Source organism: Balearica regulorum, chromosome 4, assembly GCF_011004875.1.
Source record: "Balearica regulorum gibbericeps isolate bBalReg1 chromosome 4, bBalReg1.pri, whole genome shotgun sequence".
Lineage (NCBI taxonomy): Eukaryota > Metazoa > Chordata > Aves > Gruiformes > Gruidae > Balearica > Balearica regulorum.
The window spans coordinates 28,266,063-28,292,934 of record NC_046187.1 but is presented as its reverse complement, the minus strand read 5'-3'; the positions used below and the strand labels follow the sequence as shown (position 1 = coordinate 28,292,934).

Genomic DNA, 26,872 nt, shown 5'->3' with positions numbered 1-26,872 from the left:
CCAGCTGTGGCGTAGCGAAAAACCCAGAGGTGCCAAGCCGGGGGACTCCCTCCCTCCGACAGCTGGAGGACTACCCAGGCCGGCCAATGCCGAGACAGTGAGGAATACCACAGCCTGGGTAGTGTGAGGGAGCAGAGGATCGCGCTCCGTAGTGTGCACGGGGAGAAAAGCCAGCAGAGCAACATGGTTCTAGGTTGGCTGCGCTAATGAGAATGAGCAAGACCATAATTGTACCGTGGAGATTATTCTGAATAGGCGCCTTCAGGTCACCTCCCATGTGAACTCATGCACTACGTGTGCAGGAACACATGAAGAACTATTTTACAATGTTTTCTAGAGTTTGTATTTTAACATACTCTGAATTTATATTAAACCTGCCAACTGTAAAGTTACATGGCTTAGTTGTATTCATATGCTGTTTGAGATTCAGAGTCCATGTGGTCTAGCATTAACAGCATGGTTAATAGCATTTCTTTGCTGAAGAGTAGCATCATTTCAATGTTTCAGTTCTTGAAAGTTTCCTGGTCCAGCTTTAAATGCAATACTTTAATTCAAAAGATGGAAGACTTTCTTGTAATAAATTACATTTCCCATCTCTACGAGGTTGCAAGATAACACACTTCAAAAGTATGTTACTGTTAGACTTACAAAAGGTAGTCTTTGGTTCACGATCACTTCATGTTGGTTATAGGGCCTTGGTTGTGTGTCTTTTTTGAGAGGGAAAGGAAATACTTGTCTGTCATGTCTGGTAGATGTTCAGAAGAAAAAGCACCTGCTGAAATGGATCCATTAAAATAAGCAATTTTATTTGTAAATGAGAAATTAATGCAACATGTCTATACAATTTAACTATGACTGTATAGTTTACCACATGAACCTTACCCCTGTGTCTCTTATTACAATATTGTTAACATCGTGTCTTTGCAAGACCGTCCATGGGAAGAAGGTAGAAAAGGGTGAATAATTAGTAATGCATAGGTTCTGTACCAATGAGTAAAAGCACATCACCACTTACAGTAGGGTATGGTAATAATGTATTATATTAAGGTGCTGTTTTTACAAGTGGCTTCAAATATTGGTGACAACCTGTACAAACATTTATAGTATTACTGTCATAACACCCTACTAATACCATGTGTTGGCACCCTTTAGCAGTTTAATGCTTCACAGGCAACAGGAAAATATTGCAGTAATATTTATTATGATAAATTCAGTAACAACCTTAGATGGTTTACCTATTAATCCATTCATTCCCAATCAACAGAGAAATGGAACATACATCAGTTATAGCATCATATTACATGACTTCACTTGCTTTCTCAATTGAGAATAGTATTATCATTGCGAAGTGTCATTTTAAAGTCAAAAGCATTTCACGTTGCCCCATGATCAGCATAAGGAGAACTTAGAGCATCTGGTGTTAAAGTTTAGATTGCTCACTTGAAGAGGGTATTGAACACAGAACCCTGCTCTTTTTAATTCACTTTGTGTGTACAGTTCCTGTGCAGCCTTAGAAATGAGCAACCAGACAGCAAAGGCAGCACAACAGCTTTGATGTAGGTAATTGATCGTTCAGAATGCCAGCTGGAACAGAGTCCTCTGCACCTGCAGCAGCCTCTCTGGTTTACAAACACATTTTGTCTCCTGTCCTAAACAAACAGGGATAAAAAAAACCCCATCCTTTGGCTTTGTGCCATCTCTCGTGGATCACTTCTTACATGTTTTGGCCACCTAGGTCTGGAAGCTGAGCAAGATGACTGTGACAGCACTTTAAAATCACTGCTAGTTACCAGTCAACGTTGAGTTCCAGTGTGACGTTTTGACACAAAAGCCTGAGGCAATACTAAGCAGGAGTGATACTACCTTTCCTTGCAGCATGGCAAGACCGTTATTCAAATTCTGTTAGTTTATAATTCATCTGACTAGTCACAGGAGTATTAATGGACAGTATTTCAATGACAAAGCAGTGTTTCTAGTAGCACAGTGCTTTGTAACACTAGGCAATGCTTTGATTTACTACTGACATCAGAGAAAAAGTCTCATCCGAATGATTAAATCTGCTTCCTAAGATGTAGATATCAACGGACTTCTTCTGACCAAAGACTAGCCAAGTCTAATGCTAGTAAGTGCAGGAAGTTTGAGAAGTTCGTATCTTAAAAGGGGTATAGTTACAGACTCTGAAATTCTTACTTCCCACCAAGTGAAGAGCTCTCATCCCAATTCCTCAATTCAGTCATTTCTTAGATCCAGTGCCTCTGTCTTTGTGTCAGATGCTGTTTTTTGATCTATGAATTCTTTGACATTTTCCAGGGAAAAAGAAATGCAAGCCTGAGTGACTCAAGATGAGAAATGGCTAAGCAGCACATTGAAGACTGTAGTTCCATGAGTTATCGCATTGCTAATCTCACCACGTGCCACATTTCGTGAGATAAAGAGTTGTGGTCTAAGAAAAGTTGAATATCTGTGTGCTATTTCCTAGACACTTCATTTTAGTTGAAATTTTTAGGATAGCAGTATTTTTCCACGGGGAAGCCATAGAACTTTCTGACATACAAGAAGATTTATGGAGTCAGAGGTATTATCTACCTCAGAATATTTTTCAATCTAAATATACTAGCTTGTAGTGACATTTGTGTTCATTTGATAGTTTTGCAACTACAAAAACACTTTTTTTCCTGCTTAGCAAATGAGTGGCCACTGATGAGGGGGCATTTTTCAGGTTTAAAAAGAGTTCTGAGAGAAGAATTTCATGGGACCAAACTCAAGTGGTTATACAAGTTGTATTGGCCTTGGTGGAATTACATGCTGTGTCCCAGCTGTGAACATGACTTCAGCTTCCCGTAAGAGTAACACGAATCTTTTCAATTAATTCACAAGTGCTAGTGCTGACTAATTACTGTTATGGCTAACACTCGTTAGTGGCTTTCTGGTGAGTATTGAGTTACTTTTTCAGTATGAATCTTTGTTTTCAATACTGGATAATAATATCCTCTTGCAAGACCAACCCAACATCATTATAATCTGATAACATTTTTGTTAGGACGATTCACAAAGCATTAAGTATGTCTATACATCTACAGAGTTCTGAGGCCAGAATCTGAAGCTAAGGCGTACCAAATAATAACCAATAACCAACTGCATTATGTCTGATTTTACTTTCTCAAGAGAATGTGTATCTGAGCCTTGATTTTCTTTCTCCAAATGCTGTACTTTTGGTGTAAGGATCAGTTATTTCATATGTTCTTAAAGTAAGAATAACTATATAAAGAAACTGCAAGTTGCATTCGCTCCAGTTCCCACCAGCATTTGGCAGCTTTTGGAACAAAGATGATGAGAACTACTAACCGGGATGCAAGTTACTTAAAGAGAACTACCAAATATCAGCAGTAATGGTCACAAAGTCTACTCAGCCAAGCCCTACTGCTTGCAGTCTGTAAGCTGGTTTGTTGAAGATGAGCCCAGACCAGTCTTGCAGCAGTCTAAGCAGATAGACATGAAGACGTAGCCTCAGAAGTCCCTTTGGAGCAAACCTATGCAAAATGAGACATGCAGACCATTAGTGTCAGAAATGCTACTTTGAAACAGTAAGGAAGAATAACGCACTCTGCTATTTCTTTCCCTTGAGAGAAGGAAGAGGTATTTTTTGGGCCAGGCACCTCAAGCCAGGAGCTGCTACCTCTGCTGCTTGTGAGAGGAAGGGGTGGGAGTGGCGGCACACTTCCTCCTTCACGCTGTGCGGTCAAAGGCAAAGGAGCAGCCCGGGCTGCAGCTGCACCATAGTGCTGCTTAGGGCAAACATTCAGAAAGACAGCTCTGCTTCTATAGCACAGTGCCTCAGCAAGCCCCTGTTCTGGACATTTTTAAAGAGATCCTTCTTATTAATTCCCCTGACAAGTCTATACCACGGTGAAGCAGGAATAGTTTGACGTACCTGATCCATAGCTCACTGTCACATGGTGACTGCAGGTGTGGTTCCAAATGCTAGCCTCTTAAATCCAAACTGGCTCCAAAGTGCATTAACTATAAGGTGCTTCTTACCACCATTTTATACATGGGGCAGTGTCAGGGCTTAATGAGATAGAACATATGCATTATCGTACAAGAAAGACACAGATTTGCAGTTCTGAATTAGGGGAATATGGGCAGTTGCCTCCCCTTTCATTACTGGTGCTACATGACCACGGTAGTTAATATGAATATAAACTCAGACTCCAGTAAGTGCCAAATTTATTCTTCTTCGTATTGCTAACGGCACTGAACGAACTCTGCAAATGTGGAAACTGTTGCCTTCCCAAAAACGCTATTGCTTGTGTACATCTGAATGTTCTGGTGTAATTCCTGACGACGCTCTATCCAAAAGGGTAACCAATGTTTATCCTATGATGGAGCACCATGTGATTTTCTTAAGTTAAGGTCCATTAGGTTTTTCAAGGCCCTCTGACTTTCTCTCAGCCATTCTTCATCAAATAACACAGGACACACTGACTTCACAGCTCAGAGGTTTAACATATGGTGTTTACTCTGTAATAGCACTCAGGAGAGTGAAGATTTCCACTGAGTGTGTTTTTAATGATGATAAGATTTTCTGCAAATCCACCATTTTAAGTAACCTTTGAGTATGTTTCCCTTCAAGGGTTTCCTTTAATCTGCCCTGAACCACCTGAACTTCCACCATCTCTCCCCCTGTGCAGATTTCTTGTTTTCCTGGGGTCCTGGATCAGAGTTGTCCAAATGAAGAGGAAGCAATCTGGCATCTTCTTCCAGGCAGATCTGTAAACCTGTCAGAAGGTCAGGGAGTGGAAACAGGAGGTAGGATGAAAGAGTGCAAGACTGCAAATCTGGTTGTTGTAGGCTGTAAATGCAAGTTGCAGTCAGAACAGTGGGAAGGGAGGCTAGCAGACCAATTCATATCAGAGCCCAGCTTTCAGAAAAGCTTTCAGCCATGGTGTGGCCAAAAGTTGAGCTAAAAGGTGTTGGAGTAGACAGATGTTTGGCCATCTGGTTGGGAGTTCAGACCTCTGTGCAGGCAGGGCCTTAAATCATCTTGCTGAGAACAGAGTGGGAAAAGCCAACTGTGCAACAAGCTCTCACTTCAAATCTAAGCAACACTTTTTCCATTGCTTTCTGATTCAAATGGCTGTAGAGATGCTGTGATCTGAAGGGACTCTATGTCCTTGCTTTCATAGCAGAGAGTTGATGCAAAACCCTCTGGGGAGAGTGATGAGGTGCTCAAGGGGTCAGCACCTGCTGGAGGAGGCCCCAGACCTGCAGTGCAGTCCAGCTGCAGGGAGCCACCTCCAAACCTCTGGCAGGAACACGCTTGCTCATCTGAGCTATGGCAATAGCAGTGGCAAAAGGGCTGCCATCTCTGCTGTGACATCAGCATCTCCCCTCTGTCAGACTACATGACAGAGCGTATCCAGGGCCTCTAACAGTTTATTAGGACTGAAACAAGAGTTCTGCCAGTAACCTGATAATCCCAAAGGAAAGTGGTTGATATGTTTAACCTGATTTCCTCACTTTTGTTTGTCTGGTTCTTCATACACACCTTCTCTAGTCACATCTGACAACCGTTACCACATAGCAGGATCAAAGATACCAGAGTTTCCTTTCCCTTTGGTATTGACACTTTTGATTTCTCAGACGTTAGGCAAAGACAAGTGCCACAGCAAACATAGCCCTTTTAATAGCACTAGTGAACAGGTATTTTACAGCAATATTCTGTATAGTTTATATCGGTGCACTGCTTAGGAACAAAGTAAATAAAAATTTTTTTTTGAAACATTCCCAAGAGGCATAAAATAGCGGTATTAGAGTCATTACAAAACCGTGCTGTGTTGTTAGGGCTTTTTACTTCCTGTAGTGTCATGGGAGGAATACACGATGTCTGTAGTAGTGCTACATCTTTGGCAGATAGCCTTCTGTGCTCAGTGATAGCATGCTGTTTGTGACAGGATCAAGAAGCAGAAGATAAGACTTTAAGCTAGCTACACAATTCCTCTACTTACTGGGGTACTCCAGTAATTTAAAGAGTTCAAAGAGCAAGTAAACTGGGTCCAGACTTTGCTTCTGGACTATTTCCAAGTGCAAGGTTATGCTTCCTAAATAACCTGCACATACTACCCTTCAGACACCTTTAAAAGGAAGGCACTTCAGAAAAATATACAATTTACTAGTTTGTAAGTCTAGTAAGTGGAAGTTTCCAAGTCTTTCTTGCTCTCTCCTGTTACATTAACAAAACCAGAAACCTTTCTCCAGGTGAGAACAGAGTAGCCACTGGTACTCTTGTTGACTTGAACAATTACTTTTGAAGTCTCTTTTTTCAGAGACTTGTCATATGCTGTGTGTTTCACTACCTATGTTTCTTTGTCAGTTTGGATGGGTGGAGTTCATTCTAATTTCCTGCTCTTCTACCACACTAATTATACCATCAGCTCTTTTTGCTGTCACAGTGCTTTAAGAAAATTGAACTGTGACTGATACTTGAGACACTATTTGGAACAGAAAAGAAATCTCACCCCAGACCTATTTCTAGATTAATGTCCATCTTACCGTTTCATGTACCACCATCTTTAACAGCTTTGTGAGAAGCTGAAGATGTGCCTAAAGTACCCTGAGATTTCCAGGCTTGCTATTTTAGATCTTACTACCTCGGAGGCAGGGACTGTGTCTCCTCGTTGTTCCTGCAAGTAGCAAGCACAAAATGCTAGTGTCACAACAGGAAAACAACTAAAGTAATTTTAATTTTAAAATGTACCTCTCTATTCTTTTGAACTCAAGGATACAAATATATGTATAAACACACCATGTGGACCCAGTAAATACAAATAATATATCTGAAAATACAGAAGAGACTGATAAGGGGGAAAAAAACCCAGTGATATATTCAAGAAACAGATGCATACTTTGTCTATTCCTCATGTCTGCTTTCAGGCAGAACATCTGCCTTTTGAAGTGGGCCTCCTTGTTCTGTATAATGTATCAGTCTGCAGTTATCAGGAAAGTTGACGTTTTTCACCCAGAATTACTAACCTTTTTAAAGAGACTGACCATGAGCAAAATAATTTTTCTTCTGACAAGGAAAGCTAATTTTGCTCAGGACAGACATTTATGCCCAGTGACATAAATGTCAGTTTCTAAAAGTTTTACAATTTTTACATCACCAAATTCACCAGACCAAAATATGTGGCTGCTATGTCACAACTTTATTATGCTATATCCCAGCTGGAGTGATGAACTGTTAAATGTATCACACTTACACACACACCTACAAAATAAAAGACTCAATGAAAATTGTATGACATGGAATGGAAAAATGAACAACAGTAGGGAACTTTGTCTTGCAAAACATCTACCATTTTCTTAGATATTAGCACAGCTCTTTCAGTACGATTGAACTATTCATCATAAAGGTGAATTTGCTAAAAGCATCAGCTGTTTAAAAATGTTAAGCTATAAAGGGGGTGGGCAGAGAGCTTACAACAAGTCCCTTGTTCTGCTTGGAACAAAATCCAGAGCTGGACAAAGAGGAGGTCCAGCCATCTAGTGGTAAATGACACTGCTGTACAGCTTGCTGAAGTCTGCCTTCCAAGGGGACGGACGCTCACAGGGCCTCCATGTACTCCATAGAGGGAAAAAGGGAAATTTTATCTAACTCTTCACAGATTTTGATAGGTGCTGGACTTGGCAGCAGTGAGACATGTAGGGAGCATGCTAAAGTGCAGAGGACCCTGCAGCCAAATCAGGAGAAAGGATGGCAGGAGAAGTAACCATATCAAACACAAGGTCAGCTTTTGCCAGGTTGACAAGGAAGAGCCAGCAGTTTGTGTTCTACACTACAGCAGTACATCTGTTTACAATTGCCTGCTTACAGTGCTTATTCAGTCTTTTTTTTCAGAATATATCTGTGTCCTCACGAGCTTGCACTTGCCACCCTGCCTGCAGTATTCAGGGAAAATTTTGGACGGTTTTCCATAGTTCCATAGCAGAGAATAGCATGTACAGATGACAGGCACAACAGAATGGTGCAATGCACCCGGGTCCCACTTCGCACAAGGAAGAGAAGTGTAAGCCAAATTGTCACAATCAAAACAAGAATGATGCAATCAAAGAGCTGCACAGAGCAAGCTACGCACTTAGTCCAAGCTGGGATAAAACACCTACCAAATTTATTGAGAGTCGACTGTTTTATATTTTCTATATGTTTACAAACTAATAGAAAAAGCTTAATCTTGGCAAGGCCTAAAGAGACCTCAAAACAGTAAACCATGAAATACTTCAAGAGTAAAAACCATACAATGTGTATGCCTGAACACCTCTTGGTATTCAGCTCAGTATGCCAGAGCTCCAGTTCCAAAAGTGATCTCAGTGCTTAGAAGCCCATGTCCCCTTGAAAGCAGTAAGATGCAAGTCCTGGGGGGCCTAGTATGCAACTTGCTTAGGCACAGAGAAGAGGTATCCAGTGGGATAGCCTAAGCAGTCTGGACATTAAATGACCATTAATTTCAATGTGAATTGAACCTCAGTAAAAACATAAAGCCAATTATCTGTTTACCCAACCATAGATATACGTGCTTTACTTACAACAACCAAGGTTAAAGATACTGCCTCTCTTACATAGTGACAAGCTATTGATTTCCATCTATGTTTGTTAACCTACGGAGTAACAGCATGATATTAAATTTCCTGTTGCTACATTTTACTCGAAGCTATTTTGACTGCTACTGAAGTCTTTTGAAATACCAAATTTTGTCCAAAGCACATCCCATTCTTGGCTTACATATTCAACTACAAGACACTGGCCAAAGTAGTCATGGTTATACCAGGCATAGCCAGGTAAATAGGGAATAATTCTGTGAAACTCCAAATAATTACTTTGTGCTGTAACTGAGAAATTTTTGTAACCAAAACCAAAGTTTTCATTCCAAGTAGTTACTGCAGCATGAACTGATTTTAGCAGACACATTTGTTCTTTATCAGAAAACAGTACTGGAGGGAGTACAGAGAATAATGCTTCCCTTGGGGTAGGGGATATCCAAAGTCAGCTCAGTCAGTGTTACTTGCTGACAGCCACTAGTGTAGAAGAGAAATACAGCTGTTTTCTACTAGAGTGATATCATCTACTATATCTCAAACTCTCATTTCTATTTGTGTAATGTTTCTATTACCTACAGTGTATAGCTAAAAAAGCAGGGGGGACACAACTGGTTCCTACTTTGAAGTGGTATTTGCCATTGATTCTTCTACCAAAAACTGGAAAGTAGATAGGGATGCAGATTCATTGGGAATGCTTTGTCAGAGTTCTGTTCTAAGGAGTGTTTGGCTGTGGTTGAATCTCCCTATGAGCAATTATGTTAGTTTTTCACCTGGTCTTTACCAAGCATGCTCTCTCACCTGGCTAATAGGAGAAATTAACTGCCCAGTGCCTGCAACATTGTGTTCCCCAGTGGGATGGCTGTGTCATGCCATCTGGCTTTGCCACTCTCATTTCACTGATGGATCACACCTGATATTTGCATTGAATCCTACACACAGCACTTTCAGAACTGTCTGAAACCACAGACATTAGAAGAAAAATGAACAGAGAAGCTGTGCTTTTTCCTTCTCTGTTTTACCCACTGGGAAGCTGAGGCAACAGGTAAGCTGTAATGGACTTTCTAACAGCATCTCACTAAATCAGTGACCAGGTTTGCTGCGTGTTCCTGTACTCAGCAGTCAGTAAGAGGCTAGGGCAGAATGCTAGACATGAGCATCCTGCTTCAAAGTCTCTCAGTCTGCTGTTCCTTCTTTCTAGGTGAACAGGGCCTCATTTTTGGGATGGAGTAGTATCCAAATCTGCATTCCTCTGCCATACGTTTTGGATATTCATTGAAACAGGGTTGTTTTTAAAGACTTGAAACTGGAATTTAAAAGCTGCTGACTTAAGAAAAAGGAGTCAGGAAGGAGTGCAACAGAGAAGGGATCAATGTTCTTGAGCAGAAAATATGGAAACAACACCTCCCTCAATTTGTAAAACACCCACTGGGGTGAGGGTGGGGTGGTTTGGCAATAAGTACAAACGTACACAATCCTGTAGCCATGTGGGGCTGTCTGCACTCAGAGCACCACTGCTGTCTTACTTTCTACTACTCTGAAGGTCGCCTGCTGCGCTCTGCAAATGCACTCCTCTCCTGTGGTTATTTTTGAAGCAGCTCCTTAAAACAGATGTCCTCATATGTGTCTCTTCCCCGCTACATAAATAACAGTTTGCCTCATGCCCTTGCCATCCTTTTGAACTAAATTAAAAAAAAAAAAAAAAAAAAGAGGGGGAAAAAGTAACTCTTTCCACTGGTAGTATCTGTTGTAGCTTTCGTGGCACTGTCACTCTGGGGCATGTGTTGCCTTCATGCCCTTGTTAGGATGAGCCACAAAGGTTTTTTTTCTTTCTGACCTTCTTTCTTGCCCTTCCTAGGATTCTTCCCTATTGTCTCTTTCCAGCGCTCTCCCACTTCTTCTCTAACTTCTGGAAGCACTGCAAACACCACAGTGTCATAGAAACTTCCTCTTGAGTAACACTACCAAGGAAGGATCCACACATACCAGTTACAATTTGTCCTCTGTACATAGTCTTCCTGCAGCTAGCAGTACCATCATTTGCCCCCCATGTATGCCTGTTTTGGGCTTCCCAGACTCTTCCCTTGGAAAGAACCCTTCTTAATCACTTTGTCCTTCACTCCTCTTGGCAATACTAACAAATTGAACATGTGCAGAATGGGCTAGCTTGAGATGTGTGGATGCTGACATGTTCCTGCAAACCTGATGGAACCACGCTAGTATCACCAACAAAAAACAGCTGATGACATCACTGGAGTGAGCTGAACCAAACTACCATGCTCCCTCTTGGTCTCTAGAAACCAAGTCTGGCACATCATTGTCAGGTCTGAGAGGATCTGCTTTGTTCTCCCACAAAGCAGCAAGCCCCAACTTGGACTTCTGGCTTCCAAAGAACATGCAGACAACAGCCTTAGCATCAAGATTATGTAACTTTTAAATATTTATTTTTAGGTTGAATCTAGGGGAATTAGCCAAGCAATCAATCAGCCTGTCCCTTCCAATGATTAAAGTATGTGCTGAGTTGTGGAAAAATGTCAAGTAAAATATCCTGGATAGAATATTTGGCCTAAATGTCATTACCTAGTATCTTTTATGCACACAGGGACTGATTCTCCTAGCCTTACACACAGAGTAGCCAGAAAGTATCCGTACAGGTTTAAAGAGAACTGATGAATAAGGTACTTCTCATAAGCAGAGGCAGCAAGCACAAGCCAGCAGAGGTAGAGGCAGAGGAATTACATAGGCCTAGGAACTTTGAGCACACATGTGAAATCCCAGCTCCAAGCAAATCAACAGGAATTTTGAGATTTTTGACTGGAAGTGGAGAGGTTTTGCCACACAGCTTATTGGGCAACGTTCCTACCAAAGTACAAACCAAACCCAATCTTTAGAGCCAAGGGCTTAGAACAAGAGAAGAGTATTTTCCTCTCTAGCCAAGGCCCTGGTTACAATTGCCAGTTACACCACTGGAAGCTAAAACAAAAGACTATGGTCTACAGAACACAACATCTCAGAGACAGTCCTGGTGGTGTAATAGCATTCCCAAATGACTGTTGTAGCGGTGTTGTCAACAAGGCCTCTGGAATGCCAAACAAGGTTTTAACAATTGCTAATCCCACTCAGTTATATTTGCTTCTTACTGAAAAAATTATCAGACTGTCCGTTTCCACTCCTTCTCTTTGCCTGACATCTCTGAGAGCAAGGTCCTACAATCTTTGGTATCTGCAGAAGCTTTGTTACTGGTGGCACAGGGATTATAAGCAGACCATAACGTAGGGACAGGGTTTAAATTGCACTCAAGATGCAGAACTACTTTTTCTGTTTGGGTTGGTTTGGTTTTTTTTTTTTTTTACCATGTAGTCTCTTAACAGCTGTGCTCCCCCTAATGCTAGCAAAGGAAAGTAACCTTTTACTATTCAGTGCTAAGAGGAGATTCAAAGATACTTCACACATAGACAGGCCTTCCACGCCCTGTTGAGGTTTTTAGCCTTTATGTTACATGTCCCAGCATGACTTGACCAACAGAAGAAACTGAGACTCTGAGCATTGCCCACTAGGCACAGCTCTGTGCTACGCTGAAAACTATTACACAATTGCTGTTTTAATATGGAAAATGGATCTCAGCTGTGATTTCAGGAGGTCATTGGCCCAACCGCTCAATAGTGGGAACAGGAAAAGTTTAGCTTCTGCCCATGTCAAAAAAAACCCAACAAAAAAAATCCAAACCCAGTGTGACACAAGCCTGGAGATATACAGTAAAGTTACACTACAGGGTTCAGATAGTAGGCATGTTAAAAACCACCCACAGCCTCCCACACCCAAACACAAAACCAAAATAAAACAATTTAATTAGAGGAGAGAAAGTAAGATCAAACATTCTCAGCCCCACAGAGCAGCTGTGTTGGGGCACACTCAGGCTCCAGCTTCCTTTTGCTGGCACGCAGAGCCCACAGGCAGCGATATGAACATGGTTACACAGAGCTAAAAGGATGTGCTAACAAAGGGTCAGGTCATATAAGAACATGTTTCCTCTTCATGAGCTTGTGGGGTAAGGGTGAGATCATAGTGCAAGCCTTCGGCAGGACCAAGAAACACTCGGTCTAGCTGCGGTACAGCATCCTCTGTCAGAAACACTGAAACTCTTAGCACGTTAGCGGGGGAGCAAAGGAAACAAAGGCCTCTCAGAGTCCTTACCCACTGCACGGGCAGGGTCTTAAAAACCCCAAAGTACCTGTTTCAATTACAACTCAAAATAAATAGCTCACTGTCAGCGCAGTATAGGAGAGGGGAGAGTGCGGGCAGGACATTTTCTTTAGGGGAATAGGTTGAGGATGGCAGACAGTGGCACAGGACAGCTGCTGTTGCTGGCCTCACAGCAGCTCTAGGACATGCTTTCGCATCCTCACCAGGATGACACCTCTTCCTCCATCCCTCCCACCACAGCCCAGACTTCACCTCTCTGGTACAGCCATCCTGGCAGTTGGGAGGCTAGGCCAGGAAAACTCATCCAGGGTGGACACAACACCACGCCTCTGGTGATGGAGAGAGCTTGCTACAGGTCATTTCTTTCTTCAGCCTGCCACAAAAGCTTGAGCCACTTCCTCCAGACACTTTCTGAGTCCTACTGCCACCAGCTGAGAGAAAAAAAAAAAAACAAACCACACCTAGTGCTGTTTTAGTTAATGTTAAACCAGCAAAAGCTGATTATTGCTTAGCAAGCCTAATCCATGCCTGCTTTCTAAATACAAAGAGAAAAGTACGTATGTTTTCCTTTATATAGCAAAGAATAGACTAGGATGAGAATCTCTTTAGGAATTATGAATCAGAGAACTTGATGAGAGCTGTCTAGTTTGATCCTTTTTCTTTCAAACTACCAGTGCAGCTAGGAGTTGAAATTCTGCTGCACTAAAGCTCTCAGCACAGCATGGTCAGCTGTGTGCTGTCAACACTCCTGTCCTGCACGCTCACTCACACATTGAAAAAAAATATTCCTGCATGTCAGAAGCAGTAAATTTCAAAAGCAGCAGCTAGCAAAAAATTATGGAAACTTAGGTACCCACAACAGCTGGAACAAAGGTTTAGCAATACATGTCATGCTGACTGCATCAAAGCACAGGCAACAGATGTACTTTGACACCAAATCCTCTTTCTTCACATTTAGGTGTATTAACTGTTTGAGTAAGGGCTTCCTCCCACATACCTATTTTCTGTCTCCCTTAATGCACGGCATTCTGCCACCCAGAGAGCAAAATACATTCACCACCTTCTTCAGGTCACAGAAGAACTCCAGCCGTACTTGAAGCTAAGCTGCCTCCCAGCTGCCACCACTTGAGTCTCACATCAGTTGAAGCTGATTTAAAGGCAGCAGACATCAAAGTCATGAGAAGTAAAATTGATCCATTCCTCCACACAAATTATGCAGGGAAAGGCAAGGGTGAGCAAGAACAGTCTACAGATCTTCTAGAAGAATTTGGTGTGAGGAGCAGAACTGTACTGAAATGAAAGCAAAGCAAGGAGGCTGCTAGGTTGCCCACTGTGCCCTGGAGACAGAGGAAGGTACCAGCTTCATCTGCAACCTTGACCTGTCTTGGCCCTCTGGCAACAGAGCCAGAAAGAAAAGAGCAATACCTGCACTCTGATTCCCCTGCTCTCTTTCTGCAGATGGCAAACACTCAACATTTCAGACTGCTTTTATGCGTTCCCATGCTTCATCACAGCAAATATTTGCAGGACATGCAGTGCTTCTCTGCTTGACGTGTCTCCTCAGACCTAGATCCTCCCTTCAGCCTCTTCTGCTTTGTAGTCTTTGCTTTTCTATTTGCTTGGTTTGCTGGGAGGATGAAGGCATTGCTCTCCTTACCTCCCTGCAGTGGTGAAACCTGGCAGGTTTATCCTAAAGCCAGAGCTTCTCTATTGCTGTCATTGTAATGAGAAAACAGATCTCTGCTGCTTTTCTCAGGGTTTTCATTATAGATGCATACCAGATAAACTTGGCCCACCAGTACAAGGTTGAAAGACAGTCTTAAAATACTTGAGTCCTTTAGAATTTGATCTACAATTTTTAAATAGCCTGAGTACTAGCAAAAAGGCACCAGCATGACCTCATAGGTCTATATAATCCCTAAATGAAAAAGCTTATATTAATCCTGCAAGGCTTAACATCAGTTTCTGAGAGAGATTGAACAGAGTTAATGGAACCAGCAGCTCCATGGATCCAGCTGCATTCAGTCCTGATGCCTCATACTAGGGGTGGACACTTTTTCTAGTACAGGCAAGATCTGTATGAGTAACCCTTTGATAAGCATCACCCTGGCTGCTCTGGAAGGAGCTTGGTATCGTTCAGTTTGTTGCAGAGACAGCCACGGAGAGTTTCTTGCAGGCTTGCAAACCAAATCAGTGATTCTGATGAGAATGAATTAATGAGCATCTGGGGCTTGATGACATACAATGACAGTGAAAAACCGCAGATGGGTGCCATCATCAGTATCAGGATGTTATAAGTGTTCGTAAGTTTGTAAGTGCTTTTCTTTAAGGGTAGTCAGTCATATGCCAGAGCAGTACTAGTCTGCCACTGAGAGCCTTGGTCCCCTGCAGACATCAGCATCTAATCATCTTCAGTGCAGTTGCTTTATCGTTATCAGCAGGGCCCACAAAATTGATTGTAGAGCAGCAGGCTGGTCGGGTTATCTGGCAGCCTTACAGCTGTCTCTTTCTGACAAATACCACATGTTCTGCTCTAGCAAGGGGCTAACCCTTACTTGGAACAATAAAACAAGCCTAGTAGTAAATAAAGCTAAACACAAATCTAATGAATATATCCAAAGGGAAATATGGTCGTGTCAGGCAGCCAGGTGAGTTTGAAACCTGGACTTCCACAAAATAATAGTGACAGCAGCTGCAGATCAGGTTTGTTATCTGCTGTACAGCCCCAGACTGGCAGGAGCCACGTGCACTGTAAAAGTGGGCCATGTCTTTGGTTGTGAGAAAAGGTGTGATCTTAGCTTACATCTAAGGCAAGACAACTAACACAAGGCAGGTGAGAGAGCAAGCCAGCTATATTTTTGACAACCGATTGGCACCATGCAGTGCTTAGTCCAGTATGACTCATACCTACAGTGCAAACAGCTCTATCCTTGATAGGATATGAACTATCACACACTAACAACTTCTTTTCTTTTCCTAACTATGTACCCATAAGGTCAGAGAACAGGAAGCACATCCTTCCTCCCTTGGGTAAACCCACCTAAAGACATGGAACATCCATCACTATAACTTTTTCATGGAGCCATTTCCTATGACAGATGTACATTTGCAGGTCATCCTGTGATAGATACCACAAACAATTGATTGGGGGAGAAAACACTTTTGTCTTGTGATTTCGTGTCCTTTTTTCATTGCCTTTCCATGGGCATGACTGAGTTTTAACCTGACTGGTTGCAAGAAAATAAGCTCATCCGTTCACAGTACACTCACATTTAAGCAGTATAGCGTATGTGTTCCCCGAGTTCCTTAGCAGCAATGGCAGCCTCCAGCGCAAGAACGCCTAATCACATTTAGGGAAACATTTAGAGCAACAACAAGCCATGCACTTTGGGCACAATCCCTGAAGTCAATGAAAATTTGTTTATACCCTCAGTGATATCTGACAGCAAAGGAACTCTTCAGATTGTGCATAACATTTTATTAAAAACAGAGTCAAAAAGCCAAAGCCCTAAAACCAGTACCAGAAACCCGAGGATCAGAAGCCAAATCCTTTCCCTTGCTGTCAGCTCAGAGGCTAACGTGGCAGGTTCAGCAACAAGCACAACTGAGCACCAGTAGTGCCTGCAGAACTTCCTCAGTCTTACCTCCTTGCTCAAAAAAGACACCCCGTTCCACTTTGAACCTTCATTAAAGCTAACCAGGCTGAGCCGTCAGCATGACTCAGCAGCAGTCACATCCAGCTTTCGCATTTAGCTCTTGAATCTTGTGCACAGTTTACCACGACATTACAGATCTCTCTCAAGAAACTTTGTCTAAGACACTAAATACACCCAATGCATTACATCTAGGTCCATAACACAAATACAGTTACTTCAATTAAATATGAGGACTAAAATAAAATGCAAACTTGGTGTGTCTATAGATCTTACAGTCTTCCCCCCTCCCCTTACTTTTTTCAAAGGAAAGTAGATTATAGCTGGAATTTTCTCTTATTTGTGCACTTTCACTTCTTGAAAGATTTGTATCCCCCTTATCCTTGAAATGTAAAAAATGTACATTAAGGAAGCTATTATGTGGAATGGCTGGTATTTTGGTAAGCTTAAGTTATATTAATAGATTACAGTACAGATGTGTGAAAGTTAATTTTATGGAAGCAAGATGAGGGATATTCATTTAGCCTCCCTTATTGGTAAAACTGACACACAAATAAAGCACAATTGGTTTTGTAAGTATTTGTATCTTCAACTAAATTTGTCTAGGAAGGAGTTAAGTTTTTGAGGAGGCAACACAATACATCAAAGTCTGATAAGACATTTCTTTGGCAGAGAAAAATTAACAGTTCTACATGAGAGAGTTGTAGCAATTACACCAGGGTCAAGCTTTTACTCCTTTGCAGATACAGACTCTCTCAACATGGGAATTCTATGCCCCTGAAATTCAGGCTCCAGTAACAGGTCAGATTTCCTAAAAAAGTAAAATATCTATAAAAGTGAGTACATATTATTTAGCAGTAATAGTTCCTTCCTTTTGCAAGCTTCATCATGAATTAATTTGTTCTGGAACAATCAAAGAAAGAAAAAAAAAAAAGACCCTTCCCTTCAAGCAGATCTAATTTTTACTCACGTGAATTCTCACTTTCACTACATTTCCACGTCTGCCATTCTGTCATCCCGGATAGACAAGGTCTTAATTGGTGATGTAAAGAGCAAGCAGAACAGAAAAAAATAATCAGGACATCTTCAAACATCTCATTTCAGCCTTTCTTCATATAGCACAAAGTAGACAAAACAGGATCCAGCTGACAGCATTTATTCCTTTGAAGGTCAGCTTTAAAAGAAAGAGCTACTGGAGCTACCTCAAAAGCCTGTGAAGCAGTTTTTTTATGGAGGAGGGCACCTGAGCTCTGGAAGAAGGCAGCACGAAGACACATCTGGGGAGCTGCCCCCAAGGAAATAACACCTCATGCTTCAAAATGAACCTGCCCTGCACCCAGGGCATGCTGGTTGGGTTGGTGCAGCTCCCCATCTGCAGAGCCCAGAGGAGAGGGGAACATCTAAAGCTCCCTTGCCATGACAGAGAAAGATGAGTTTACATGATGAGTCATCGCTCTCTCAGTACCTCTTCTGTTTGACAACAGAGTTGAGCCAGCTAACACTGACTTTCCATGGCAAAATGCCCAATGTGAAGAAATTAAGCTGGCTTTGTTTATGGCTGTTTCATGTATGAGGTCACAAGGTTCCTGAAGTAATCAAGAACCCACGGGGCTGTTTGAAAATAGCTAACATAACAGGCACAAGCACAGGAGAGAAGGTTCCTTTGCAAGTATACACCATTTGAATTTGCTTATTTTTAACTGAAAGAGGACTTACAGCAGCAGAAAAATGAAAAACACACAGTAACTATGGACAGCTCTGCCAAGTGAAATGCAGACTTAATGATCCAACTATTGCCAGGGTCAAAAAATAAGGCTTGTGTTTGAAACAAACCTGGTCCTCTTTGAGGCAAGGTGGACTTGGAGGGGGACAGCTGATACTGTGTTGGAAAAGTGCTGCTAATTATCAGAAAGAGTTGCTTCTTTTAATTTGAAATCAGATATTCTGCTTCTGTAATTCTGCTCTTTTTAAGGCATGGTCTGCTAAATTGCAAGACTTTTATTTACATAATGTGACTGTATGGTTTGCATTGCCTTAGGCAGAAGAAATTAAGTTAACCAGACTTCCAGTACTCAGCAACTGAACAACCCAACAGAAGGGGAGACGCAAACTAAGCTGTAAACAGGATTGGCAGAGAGCATAGTTAAAATCTAAAGCAAAGATTAGTATATTTTTGTTGAGTGGTAGTTCTGGCATGTCTGCCACCAGACTGAATTGGAAGGGGAGGCTCAATCTGAGACAGGTTTGTTTGTGGGAAGCTACGACGAAGGATGATACAGATGGAACTGCCTTCTTGCAATGCATTGCTATGCTGGAAATTCAATTGCCATGAGAACAGCTAAGACCAATACTATAAATTTGTTCAAAAAGGAACTCATCAAATTAATGGAGACAGATCAATCAGAAGGTATTAAACACGATGGTCTAGGTGCAGGGGTTTTTTTTGCCAAGAGTTGACAAGGTGTCCCAGAGGAAAGATCACACTACACATCTTTCATTTCTTAAGGTGTTTTCTAATCATCTGTCATTAGCCACTGTTGGAAAGAGTACACTAAGGTCAATATTTTAACCAAGTCAGTAGATAGGAGGACACCTTTGCTGTCAGCCCCAAGTTTAAAATAAGCATGGTCAAGAATACAGTATGTGCCAAAGGAAGGCAACTTTCTGCATGGAATGCTTTAAGTAATAAAGTGTCTTTTTCTGTAGCTCTACAAGCAGTAATGAAACCTGTGTGTTTGGGGGATTTTTTTTTTTTTTAAGTGTCTCCAAAGACTAAACAGGCCCTGGATTAAACCACATGGAGAAAAGTAAAGTGTATCCCTTTTTAATGACATTAGAAAACCCGGTATAACACTTTCAAAGACATCTACCATGGTTTAAGAGTTATCTTTCCAATCAGGACAGCTACAGAGATCTGCCGCAACTATGGCATTTGCTGCTGCTTTGGACTGTGGCAAGGCATAAGAACATTTTCTGCAACAGTTACTTTCCTCTTGCACATCTCATGCCACTAGATAAAAGAAAAAAGCTCTCCGTGGAAAAGACACCTCATGCCACATTCCCCTGCAGCTGAAGTCTATTGATTTTTCCAAATTTTTTGTTTAAGTCCCTCTTGCTGGGGCAGATATGAACAGCTGTACAGGAAGGCACCACGAAGGTTTTACGTGATCCTAAACACACGACAGATAAGCACGATACCAACTGTGGGGAAAAGGCAAGGCGCTGTTGGGTTCTACCTTGCTTCCCTTGTGCTTTTTAGCAGAGTTCCATTTGGGACAACATGCTGCCTGCTGCTGTAGTGCAAAACATCTACCTCCACATGTGTTTACTCCCTGAAATTTTCTATGTTAATATTTTATTAATGCTTGAGGGCAGATGATAGCAGAAGGCCAGCACCTGGAAAATGTGTGCTTGCAAGTATTTGAATTAGCATCCAATCATTTCAGCCAGGAAATGGAGGACAGGAGGTGGGAACAGGCCCAGCTGTTAAGCCTTTCCAGAGCATATCTGGAAATGATACACACACCTGGTGAAGCTCTCAAACACTTCTTTGTGTGTGATCCACAGGCTGCTGCAGGGAAATAGGTGGTCCCATTCCCTCAGGAGCTCAGCTCTGCTTTGTGCATGGAAGGCAGGATGCCCAAAAGCCAGGGATGGCACTGGAGTCGGAGAGGGAGCTTGCAGTCCAGCTGGACTGGACCTGTTCTAATCTGTGCCACCAGCATACCATCTCCCTGAGGGAACACATCATCCTGCTAGATCTTCCTAATATCTGCCAGCTTTGTGCCACTGAGTTCCTTCCTTTCTCCAGGGCAAAATTCTCAATCCACACATTCCTATCCCTGCCCTTTTTAATAGCCTCTGCAGCAAAATCTAGACCACAATAGACTGTCCCCATGTTGCTTAATGACAAAGCACACAGGAAACCTTGCTGAAAGGAAAAAACTCAATAGGCTAAGTTTAAGCTGTCAACAACTGTTTTCTGTATGGGTAACAATGTGGTAAGAACAGAACAAATGAACTTGAAGCCACAGGACTGAAAATACTGGAAAACAACAACTCAGTTGTCAGTGTTCCCTGATATTTGCAAAAAAAAAAAGATCACTAGGTCTCACTAAATGACTGAAACAAAAGGTTTAAGTAGCAGCTTATCTGAATTGTTTCCCCTTCTACAGGATCTCCAACTCAACTGAATTGTCCTTTTGTAAAAATATCACAAGGACATAGATAGAAGACAGGTAGGGAAAGCCCATGGATTGCGTTTTCTATGCCAACATAGATATGAAGACCTGGATGGACTTAGGCGGACTATCAGGAAGTCACAGAAACCTGTTTTTCTCTGCCTTCCCTACATTCATGTCACCAAAGAGACATCTGCTAACACCTGAGGACAAATTGGACAAATGCTGGAGTAAGCTCTGTCCAGAGAGCAAAAGCCTTTTCTTTCCTGGTTGAGTATTGATGTTTACACATGGACTTTGCTGCACAGAACTGCAAGTTTATTCCCAACCCCTCCCAAAAAAAAAAAATTAGTGTCTTTACAGTCAATTGTCTCAAGCTGAAGGGAGAGCTCAGACTACAACCTGGAAAATATGAACTGCCCTGTCCAACAAAACCATTTCACAAATCCTGATTCCTGTCTGCTTTAGTAAGGGAGCAGCATGGGCAAATCAGAAAACCCTCAAACATTGCATTAAGGTAAGCAACTGATAAAACTGTTACATGCACAATAGTCACCTCAAAGAGCAGCTGCTGGATCAAAAGGATTTGATGTTGATAGAGGATGAGCATCAGTAAGACTTTTCAATCTCTATCATGTCTGATTTCAGGTTCAGCATCTGCCCAAGGCCCAGGGAAGTGCTTTGGCACAGCTGCCTTCAATTTGTCTTCATCACCATCATTAATACTTGTTTCCTCACAGAATTAATGTTGGGATGATAGTTGCTTGCTGAATACTCTGGCACCAAAACTACAGCATGAGTCATCCATCCCCTCATACCATTCCAAGGCACAGAACAGCATACACATGCTGTGCCCCTGAGCTGTTTTGAAACTTTACATCCAGCAAAGGACTTTTCATTGCTTAACAGCCCAGCAGCTGTATTTTTAACTAAGCAAAAGACTACCTGAACAGAAAGTGCACAGCAAAGGCAGCTGGGAAAAGCCCAGTGCTTGAGGCACTCTGGCTGGTGTGAACACACTGTGCACACAGCTCCCCTTGTGCAGGGCAGCACGGTGCTGCTGCCCATCTCACATAAACCGCTCTTTCGCTACTCTAGCAAAATTGTGCCAATTGTAAAAGCACAGCTTCTACCAGCCTCTGAAACACACAGAGCAAGGTACAAAACATTAGCCTTCCAAGGAAGGAGTCTCAGGTATTTAGGCTTAGACCTATACAAAAGAGGAATTATAACATTTAGGACAAAACCTACAGATTTTAATAGTATTTTGGGTTGATCTCTTAGATTCAGCAGGAAATGTTCCGCTGCCCCAGCAGCTCAATCACTGCTGAGTAATAGTTTCACTGTCCTTTGGCACACTCCCACGAGCCTCTGCTCCTCCTCCATCTGCTGCTGGCCACCCCCCAAGAAGATATTCATGGGCACAACTGAGGCTACCATAACTGTATCTGTTCTCCATTTTAATGTCACAGCTCAGTTTTGAAAAAATAAAAATAAATAGATGCACCAGGCAGCTAGGAACCTCTTCTCTCTCCCTTTCCAAGCACACCAAGCCCAGCTGCAGCCAGCCCAGCCTCCGTGGAGGTGCATTAATCAACACACTGTTCAAGAACTGTTCAAGCATTTTAGTGCTCTGGTGTTGCCAATACAATTATCATTAAGCAGAGCTCAACACTGCTGGGGAAATCCCTAGAAACTGTTATAAAGTAGGCAAAAATCAAGCCTCTCAAACCTGACACAACATGGAGAAGAAACCATGCTTTTTAAGCCAGAAGTATAAGTGTTTGTACAAACCTCCTTACAAACTCTAGGCCCCGTACTGCAAGGCACAGCAGCTGGGAACGGGCCAGCCAGCAAGGGATCTCACTGCAAACAGCTCACACAGCCCAAGCATTTTAATCCCTTCCTGACACATCAATTCTGCTGCAAACTCCAGTAACTGCTTCCTTTGGGGACAGGATAGCAGACACAGGCTGCAGCTGAAACTCACCTATATTATAATAAAGGCATATACACTAGAGCATTTCAGAAAAGCCAAGTCTCAAAACCTAGAGAAACTATAAAGCGTTCAAATCTAGAGAAACTATAAAAAAAGATGAGGAGTAGGACAGAGTTGCCCCAAAGGTAATTTTATTAGAGATGATCCTACACCATACACCTTCAGTCCAATTAAGATGCAGCCTCCAGAGCATAACTGAGGAAAGGTTGTTGGGGTTGTGTTCAATGCAGAATTAATCATGTTCTGGCAGAACATCTAGAACATCACATGAATACTCATCCTGGATTGTATCACAGTCTTAAAATCCATGCAAGTGACAGCGTTAGTGCAATAACATCAGGGGCACCAGACCCGAGAGCACATTTTTACACCGTAATACAGGTACAGTTGGAGGAGATTACCTCATGGGGCAGAACTGAAATCGTCATCTCTCAATCCTGGAGCTTACAGAAGCTAACTCATAGCACCCACAGCAAAAGCTTACAAAACGCAACCAGCTTCCAGCTGCTGAGCGCTGTGTCAGGGAATCCCCTCAGCAAAGGGAGAAATGTGCTGCACAACTGTGGAGGGATGTCGAAACAGCACCGCATCTACAAGGAAACAACGGCCAAGGGAGAGCATCAAAACTATTAGAAAAAGCCAATTCTTCGTTTTTCATCATTTTCACATTTCATACAAATGTGAAGGAACCATCTGCTGATTAAGAAGTCATCTATATTCAAAGAGGATTTTGGGGATTTTTGCATTACGCTGCCAAAACAGTTCACTGCTGTTGCAGCTTATGACTAGTCTGCACCACTAATACAAACCCCCAAAACACTGGTAAATCTCCAGTTTAATGAAAGTAAAATGAGACAAATCCATACGACCTAAAGTCACAAACTTTACAGACTATCAATTTGAGGATTTGCAGCTGCCTTTACAATAGTTAAAGAAATACCAGTTCCTTGCAAAGGGAATTCGCCTTAAAATTGCATTGCTTTTCAGCTAAACCTGTTGGTGCTTGAATCTCACCTTCCATTTTTATTTTTCCCCAAAATACCTTTGAACAACTCTCAGGGCCTGAGAAAATGAAATCTCAGTTCTGCCCTTCATCCCCACCCCCATTTGTGTGCACAGGGAAGATACACCTCTGCTGGTGAATTAAGACTTGAGGCCTTTTAAGCTTTTTATTTTTTACCTAACCAGTCTGGAATGCACCTGTCCCCAGATGGCAGCCTGCAGATATTCCTCCCTTGCCTTTAGTAAATGACCTCAAGGATGAATTTTCCAGGTCCAGGGAAAGGTTGAAGCAGCATCTCTACCTCTGGAAGTCAGCAGCCACCACCTCCTCACAATGCAGGAACGCTCCCATTTCGAACAAGAGATGAACTGAGGCCACGTAGTGAAATCAGTTTACAGCAGACTCAAACATCTACGTTTGTATCCAAGAAGTCTCCAGTATTAAGTGTACAGCTGTGCAATGATACACTTAGAGACAGTTTCATTCTGACCTTAAAGCCCGTTAGCACAGACTAAAACCCCTCCTGGAAGTTAAGGAACTGTTCTCCAGCTGTTTAACATCAATAGGGCAGCACAGCTGGAACACAGGAGCTCCTACTAGATCACCTGCAATTTTCTGCTAGCTGGTACCACTATACAAACTACTATTTAGACTACTCTTCCCTACTGGGGAAGGTATGGTAAACAAGAGCAGTCAGCAGTAGTTTTGCAATCGCATTACGTAAGCTTTGTTTAGAACAAGGCTGACCTGTGGGTGAGCTGCAGAAGCCCCAGCCACACACAAACTCCAAACTGAAGCGAACACACATTTCGGAGCAGCACCTTACTCATTTACCCTTGATTCGCATTTCTCTACATCCCATAGAGTCAAGAAGCTGAGACATTCAGTTCCTCAGAAGCTTTATTTTCATTCAAGCTACAGAAATAAAGTAGTACCTTCCAATTTCCCATTATATGTTCTGCGTATTTGCATGGCTCAGGGTGAGATGCACTAGAATAACTACCCTGTACATACGGAGGAAGATAAGGCTCAAAAACTAGCTTTAGTTCAAAGAATGCCAAACCTTACCTACGAGGTTGGCTCCAACTCCTTGATAACATTGTTCAGTAGGCACAACATAAGGAAAAAAAATTGATCTAAACTACCTATTGTAAGCAAAATCCAAGAATTCATTACAGTCATCCAAAGAAACCTTTTAGAAATAACAAAACAGTTGTTTTCTACTCTGAAAAAAATAGAAAAAATAGATGAGTCATTTTTGCTTTATATATGACATATTCACACACATACTTTCAAGTATCATTTTCACTATTATCATACTTACATGGCTAGAGATAAAAAAGTGAAAATCCCATAAGCAGATTATTATGCCAAAGAAGTCACACACAATCTTTACCTGGGTTTAGCAACACCTGGAGTACTGCATGGTACCACAGTGACTGAAAAAGCAGTGACTAGATTCAATGCAATTTTTCCCTTTAATAAATGTGTTTCAATAAGGCTTGAAAAGTACCAGGATTTAGAAAAATGGAGATGGGAAAAGCCCAGGCAAACTCCACAAATTCACAGCTAAGCTTGTCACAGGCTCAGTACTAGCAGGGAATTAAAAAAAAAAATCTGAGTTATGTGTCATTAACAAACTGAGACCAGACTGACTTCAGCTAAATGTTTTTACATTTAAGGCATCACACAAAATAACAAGTTAATGCTAAGAAGCATAACGACCATCATGTGCTCAGCCACAATTTGCATTTAGCTCTGGACATCAGAACCTGCTTTATTTCAAAATAGGAAGGCTGGTAGGGCATCTCATAGCCTTTTGGGAAAGTGTCCAGCAGCCACCAGCCAAGAGCAGAAGTAACTGTGGTTTTTATCAGAGGGGGAGGAATTTAAGTGCTTATTAAAGGCTTGGCTGCAGTGCCAGAGCTGGACGCCTGAACACAAATTTTCTGGTGGAATACAAAACTTTCAGAGCTAAAAGGCAGAATGTCTGTTCAAGCAGCTAGTGACGAGTGTCCTGCAAAGAGATCAAAATGGAAGGTCTTCAAAATGTAACAGCTTCTGGAGCTTTGCAGTGATGATGGAGGGTGCATTCGATAGCCAGGACTGGGACTGGTTCCACTGCTTGCGAACATGCTCTGCACTCCTGCTCTCCAACTCTAGTGTGGACAGACAGGTATGAAATGTCTCAAAGTGAAATGGGTATAAACCATGTCCTTACTTTTGATGTTATTTTCATTTGTCTGTTTCTTGCCCAATGTGAAAAGGCACAAATTCTGCATAAAAAATTCATTGCAAGACTTAACTAAAACTCACAAAAAAATCTTGCAGAAACCATTGCCTGTTCTTAAGAGGGCAAAGTCATCTACAAGTTCAGTGCTAGGCAGTCTGAAAGCTGTATGGGTTTAACCATTAAGCTCAACTATTTGGCTTAGTACGTCAGTGCAGGATGTTCTTACCACCTAGTTTTAAAACTATCAGGCCCAGATTCAAAAGCAAAGCTTCTTGGAAACAAGGGAGGTCACATGTATCAAAGGGAAGATCCATGTCACTTTACTAGGCTGAAATGCAACGCTTTTTTGCTTTTAGTAAGGGTCCCATGGAGTCCAGAATATTTTTTCCCCAAGCACTTCTGCAGGAAAAGATTCCCTTAGTTAGGATGGAAGTTTTGAGCTCAGTCCAAGCTTTGCTAAAAGCTACTATTCCGAGTTCCCAGAATTTGGGTAACATTAAAAGTTACATTTCCTGAGCTAGAGACAGCCTGAAACACAAGACAGTGACAGTGCAGCAGAACAAACAGAAAGTGACAATGAAAAGGATTGCACAGCCCAAAACTTAACAGTACACCCAAAAGCTGTTAATTCACAAATATTCATCACATCTTTTACCCCTTTCTTCCCAGGCTGTATTTTGGCACATTCTTACACCTCTGAACACAGCAAGCTTCTGCTTTCTTTCCTTGCTCTGCTGGTTTTGTACCATATAAACCATTTCTGAATAAACACATCAGACATTCATTCTTTAGTCTTCTCAGGCTTACTAAAACCACACATTGACAAGGGCGACCCATTTAGCTGGAAGTTTAATGACACCAAATACTTTGTACCAAAACTAGATACTTAAATTTAAACATTTAATGCTTTTTCCTCTTCTGAGCCTGTGGCTGTTTTATTAATACGCAGAATGGAGAGCGCTCAGCTTTCTCCTAGTGCGTAAGAATACAAACTACACCACTGTAATC

General features: G+C 41.9%; 2 long non-coding RNA genes across 2 annotated transcripts; both read right to left on the bottom strand.

The window, feature by feature from the left end:
* Positions 1 to 1,016: 1,016 nt before the first annotated feature.
* LOC142601712 (uncharacterized) lies at positions 1,017 to 5,874 on the bottom strand. Its single transcript, XR_012835280.1, has 2 exons — positions 3,932 to 5,874; positions 1,017 to 3,530 (listed from the first exon to the last, which is right to left on the bottom strand). It is a non-coding gene; the product is annotated as an uncharacterized LOC142601712 (long non-coding RNA).
* A 6,050-nt stretch (positions 5,875 to 11,924) lies between these two features.
* LOC142601711 (uncharacterized) lies at positions 11,925 to 16,778 on the bottom strand. Its single transcript, XR_012835279.1, has 2 exons — positions 14,221 to 16,778; positions 11,925 to 13,226 (listed from the first exon to the last, which is right to left on the bottom strand). It is a non-coding gene; the product is annotated as an uncharacterized LOC142601711 (long non-coding RNA).
* Between the last annotated feature and the right edge of the window lie 10,094 nt (positions 16,779 to 26,872).